At 45.5% G+C, this 5,929-nt stretch overlaps 1 pseudogene; it reads left to right on the top strand.

Annotated features, from left to right (window-relative positions):
* Positions 1 to 408: 408 nt before the first annotated feature.
* Positions 409 to 5,370, top strand: LOC109884085 (hornerin-like; annotated as a pseudogene).
* Positions 5,371 to 5,929: the final 559 nt, after the last annotated feature.

The following is a 5,929-nucleotide window of genomic DNA, read 5'->3' as shown; positions in this document are numbered from 1 at the left end:
GTGTGGTCTCCTTTCACCACAGCCACAGCCTCAGATGATGGGAGGAGAGGGGAGGGGGGGCGGGGGACAGAGGGGTTGGATAGGGACTCTGGGTGAAGGAGGCGGGAGGCAGAGGAAGGTAGGGAGAGACAGAGACACACAGCGTGGCTGGGGAAAGCTGTGTGTGTGTGTGTGTGTGTGTGTGTGTGTGTGTGTGTGTGTGTGTGTGTGTGTGTGTGTGTGTGTGTGTGAGTGAGCAGAAACAATGGCCCTCTCAGATTACATCTCTCTGTGTGAGCGCTGAGCGGATAGGACAAGGGGGGGGGGGGGACTCTCCCACTGCCGACCCCTCCCGCTCGCCTTGCTAGTCTCCCTGGCGTCTGATTGGTTTAGGCTGGGTATATATTTACACCACGGGTTTATCAAGCCTCACCACAACTTTCAAACTGTCCAGTCCTGGAGGATAGCAGAGGAGAAACACACACACCACGCTCTTTTACAAGAGGTTCTGGAAAACCGAGAGAGAAAGAGAGAGAAAGAGAGAGAGAAGGAGAGAGAAAGAGAGAGAGAAGGAGAGAGAAAGAGAGAGAGAAGGAGAGAGAAAGAGAGAGAGAAGGAGAGAAAGAGAGAGAAAAGGAGAGAAAGAGTCGCGGAACCTTTAGGACTTCTCGGTTTCTACTGAACCGTCCCACACCCTTCAGAGGTCAATGCTTTGCTTTGGGCATTCTGCTTGTCTTACCTCCGTCTCTTTCAGTTTCTCTGAACACTGTTGCTTTTTAAAACCTTTAGCCTTTTCCTCGTTTTCTGTGTCGAGAAACACAAAAGAACACAGACAGAAGTTAACACAACAACAACAACAACAACAACAACTACTAAACAGGAGTTTGTTTAAGCTGGAATGAATATATCTGAGGCTAGTTACTGTCGTGAGGCCAGTTCTCCACCAGGCCGGGACGGAGCCGGGGGGCATCCATGGGTCTCTTCCCCCAGCCCAGGCTCTGATCGTGGGCTAGGACCCTTCGACCAGACCCCCCTTTATGGAGGATCTGGAGATCGTGGCTCTGCTGGGGGCCGCACAGAGGCCAGGATAGGGGCCGGAGCTGAACCAGGGACAGGGGCAGGAAGCCCTGACTCGACCCACCCAGAAGCACCTTCCCTGGGCAGCGTTGAGGGGAAAGCAGGGGGTGAGTCGAGGATCCGTCGGCCTATGAACGCCTTCATGGTTTGGGCTAAAGACGAGAGGAAACGACTGGCCGTTCAGAACCCAGACCTCCACAATGCTGTCCTCAGCAAGATGCTGGGTAAGATATGACACACACATGCACGCACACACACACACACACACACACACACACACACACACACACACACACACACACACACACACACACACACACACACACACACACACAGTATTCAGGATGTTTTTTAGACTCATGACTGTGTGAAATATTAAAGCATGTTTTTCTGTGGTGTTCTTAGGACGGTTTATGGGGTTGTGAATGTCCACAAACCACAATGAATCAGTGAAAATCAACTCTAATTGTTGGTAGGACTTTAGTTACTGTTGGTACTACATCTTGCTCAAGCCAAAACCACATGTAAAATGGGTTCATTGCTCAATATGCGCAGTACTGATTAAAAAATACGCATAGTTTTTCCCTGAGAGTAAATAAGTAGATTTTTTGAGTTAAGTTTGGCTTTTATCAACAACAGCATCACTTAGTATCTACAATATTTAAAAATAATTATAAAAGAAATACTCAACCCAGAATAAGTTTTAGAGCTGCACAGATTATGTTTATGCAATTTATACACGAGGGGGATGTGGTATATGGCCAATATACCACGGCTAAGGGCTGTTCTTATGTGCGACGCAAAGCGGAGTGCCTGTATATTGGCCATATACCACAAACCCCCCGAGGTGCCTTATTGCTATTATAAACTGGTTACTAACGTACTTAGAGCAGTAAAAATACATGTTTTTGTCATACCCGTGGTATACGGTCTGATATACCACAGCTGTCAGCCAATCAGCATTCAGGGCTTGAACCACCCAGTTTATGGTTGGATGTACACAACTGATATTAGCTAAATGTATGATGCCAATCATGTTGATTACGTTGGTAATGTTGATAATGATTATGATTATGATTGTGCTACCACTGGTAATAATTGTATTGTTGACAACAATGTATATATATATATATATATGTATATGTGTGTGTTATTATCTTTAGGTCAGTCGTGGAAGGCCCTGACTACTCTGGACAAGCGTCCCTTCGTTGAGGAGGCCGAGAGACTCCGCCTCCAGCACCTGACGGACCACCCCAACTATAAGTACCGCCCCCGTCGCAAGAAACAGGCCAAAAAGCTCAAACGGGTGGAACCGGGGCTACTGCTCCACAGCCTAGCCCAGGGAGGGTCAGGGGTTCCTGGGTAGGGGAGGGCTACGGACACCCTCTGAACGGTTATGGACATCCTCATCCACACCACCACCTTCTGCCTCCACTAGGCCACTTCAGGGACCTCCACACTGGGGACACACTGAGCTACGGACTGCCCACACCGGAGATGTCCCCTCTGGATTTGATGGAGGAGGGGGGTGGGGACGGAGGGGTGTTCTTTCCCCCTCACATGCAAGAGGACGTGGAGCTACATGGAACCTGGAGTAACTACCCCCATCACCACCACTATAACAGCCATCACCATGACGCCCATAGCCATCCTCACAGCCACAGTCAGGGTCATAGTCAGGGTCAGGGGCATAGTCAGGGTCAGGGTCAGGGTCATGGTCAGGGTCAGGGTCATAGTCAGGGCCAGGGTCATAGTCAGGGTCAGGGGCATAGTCAGGGTCAGGGTCAGGGGCATAGTCAGGGTCATAGTCAGGGTCAGGGGCGAAGTCAGGGTCATAGTCAGGGTCAAGGTCAGGGTCATAGTCAGGGGCAAAGTCAGGGTCAGGGGCATAGTCAGGGTCAGGGGCAAAGTCAGGGTCATAGTCAGGGTCATAGTCAGGGTCATAGTCAGGGGCAAAGTCAGGGTCATAGTCAGGGTCATAGTCAGGGTCAGGGGCAAAGGGGTCATAATCACCATCTTAACCAGAGCCAGAGGGGCTCCCTGCTCTGTCGTCCTCCCCAGGAGAAAGGCCTCACCCAGGTTCCCGAGCCTACGAACTCTCCCAGTCCTTACTCTTACCCCCAGGGCTCCTCTATAAGCCTGTCTGAGCCAGTCAATCCCCTCCAGTCCACCAGTAGTTCCTCTGTGTCCTCTGGTTACTATAGTTACCTGTACAATAACGCTGGACCAGACACCCCCCAGGCCTCTCACCTGGGGCAGCTCTCTCCCCCTCCCGAGTCCTCCTCTTCCTCGCTGGTCCCCACCTCCAACCCTAAACCTCAGGCCCTGGACTCCATAGATCAGGCTGGGTCCAACCACGTAGGCCTGACGTCAGTTGAGTTCTGGACAGAAGTGGACCGCAATGAGTTTGACCAGTACCTCAGTGCTAACCGGACTCGTATGGAGGGGTATGGGAGTAACCTCGTTCCCGTTTCTAAATCCATGGAGGGGTATGGTAGTGTCCCTGTGTCGAAAGCTCTGGAGGGGTATACCAACGCACCCCTCTCTAAACCACTAGGGAGGATCTGTGAGGAGAGCCAGAGTAGTCCTCTCATCTCTGCTCTCGCTGATGCTAGTAGTGCTGTCTACTACGGTACCTGTATTACTGGGTAGACACCTTCCTGACTCCTGTTAGTCAATGGCTGTGTGCCAAAGTCTAGTATGGTCTTAGGGCAGCCTACAAGACCTGTTGGTCAAATACAGTATGTTAAACATACTGTAATACTGGAGTGGGACTTGGTGTAATTTGCACTATGGAATAGGCCACAGAAGTGCAAACACTAAATTAAGGCAAGTACACCTAAAAAAGAAAATGTCAAAAGAAAATACATTTTTGAAAGCATTGGATTGGTGTACTTGACCCTGGTCTGCAGTTGACCTTTACTTACTACAATGCATTATGGTCTACAACAGACCACTGCAGACCACTACAGAACACTACAGAACACTAAAGACTACAACAGACCACTGCAGACCACTACAGAACACTAAAGACTACAACAGACCACTGCAGACCACTACAGAACACTAAAGACTACAACAGACCACTGCAGACCACTACAGAACACTAAAGACTACAACAGACCACTGCAGACCACTACAGAACACTAAAGACTACAACAGACCACTGCAGACCACTACAGAACACTAAAGACTACAACAGACCACTGCAGACCACTACAGAACACTAAAGACTACAACAGACCACTGCAGACCACTACAGAACACTAAAGACTACAACAGACCACTGCAGACCACTACAGAACACTAAAGACTACAACAGACCACTGCAGACCACTACAGAGCACTAAAGACTACAACAGACCACTACAGACCACTACAGAACACTAAAGACTACAACAGACCACTACAGAACACTAAAGACTACAACAGACCACTACAGACCACTACAGACCACTGCAGACCACTACAGACCACTACAGAACACTAAAGACTACAACAGACCACTACAGACCACTACAGAACACTAAAGACTACAACAGACCACTGCAGACCACTACAGAACACTAAAGACTACAACAGACCACTGCAGACCACTACAGAACACTAAAGACTACAACAGACCACTACAGACCACTACAGAACACTAAAGACTACAACAGACCACTGCAGACCACTACAGAACACTAAAGACTACAATAGACCACTACAGAACACTAAAGACTACTGAGCTCTTTTACTTACTGTCCAGACAGGCAGAACATTTACAATGATAAACTTTTTCATTTTTTGTTATTGCCATTTTTGTTTTATACAGTATTTCTTATTTCATGTTGTTTGTTTTATTTGTGTCGATTTTTATTGAATTATTTCGATGAAAAACTGTTTTATTTGCACTGGGTCACAAACATACGTATAGGAAGACCACCATGTTCCAAATCTTTCTAATGCAATATATATTTTACAAATGAAAGACTAGGATTATTGTTTCTGTACAATGTGAATTTATGAGGTCTGCAATGTTAGGAGACTAGGAGACTTTGTTTTTTAAAATTTTGTTTGTTTTTAAGGTTTTAATTGTATCTATTTACATCAAAACAATTGTTTATATTTTAATTCCCGTCACCACACATCAAAAAGGGGGAATCTGGGATTTAGGATGTCCATTTTAGGACATTTACATGAATGATATATAACCAGTTGACCTTTCTTGTTGTTTGAATCCCAGAATGCCTCTTTAAGAACCACCTTGATAAAAACGACTTTTGGTTAAAATATTTTTTTTAATTTTTTTTTTAAGTTAGGAATAAAAAAGACACAACAGTTGCATCTGCACTTAAATCAATCAGGCAAAACAAAAGCATTATTTCATGCAGTATTTCATTGTAAATACAACATTGCTTTGACACATAGACATTTTTTTTTCTTCTCAATGTTAAACTTTCGGGTGTTGTTTCTTTATTTGAAGAGGGCTTTTTGTAAATGAATATATTGCGTTTTAAATAATTTTACAAAAAAATAATAAAGTTATTTCTAAGGATTTTTGATTTCCTGTTCTTCAGTTAGGTTCAGATTTCACATTTTAGTTCTGGTGATATTTTTAGGTTATTCTAGTCTACATTAGACATGCTAGTGGTGGTATTTTTAGGTTATTCTAGTCTACATTAGACATGCTAGTGGTGGTATTTTTAGGTTATTCTAGTCTACGTTAGACATGCTAGTGGTGATGTTTTTAGGTTATTCTAGTCTACATTAGACATGCTAGTGGTGTTATTTTTAGCTTATTCAAGTCTAGTCTACATTAGACATGCTAGTGGTGATATTTTTAGGTTATTCTAGTCTACATTAGACATGCTAGTGGTGATATTTTTAG

The sequence above is a fragment of the Oncorhynchus kisutch genome, linkage group LG17 (genome assembly GCF_002021735.2).
Source record: "Oncorhynchus kisutch isolate 150728-3 linkage group LG17, Okis_V2, whole genome shotgun sequence".
Taxonomy (NCBI): domain Eukaryota; kingdom Metazoa; phylum Chordata; class Actinopteri; order Salmoniformes; family Salmonidae; genus Oncorhynchus; species Oncorhynchus kisutch.
The sequence above is the reverse complement of the archived record's forward strand: the minus strand, read 5'-3'. Positions and strand labels throughout refer to the sequence as shown.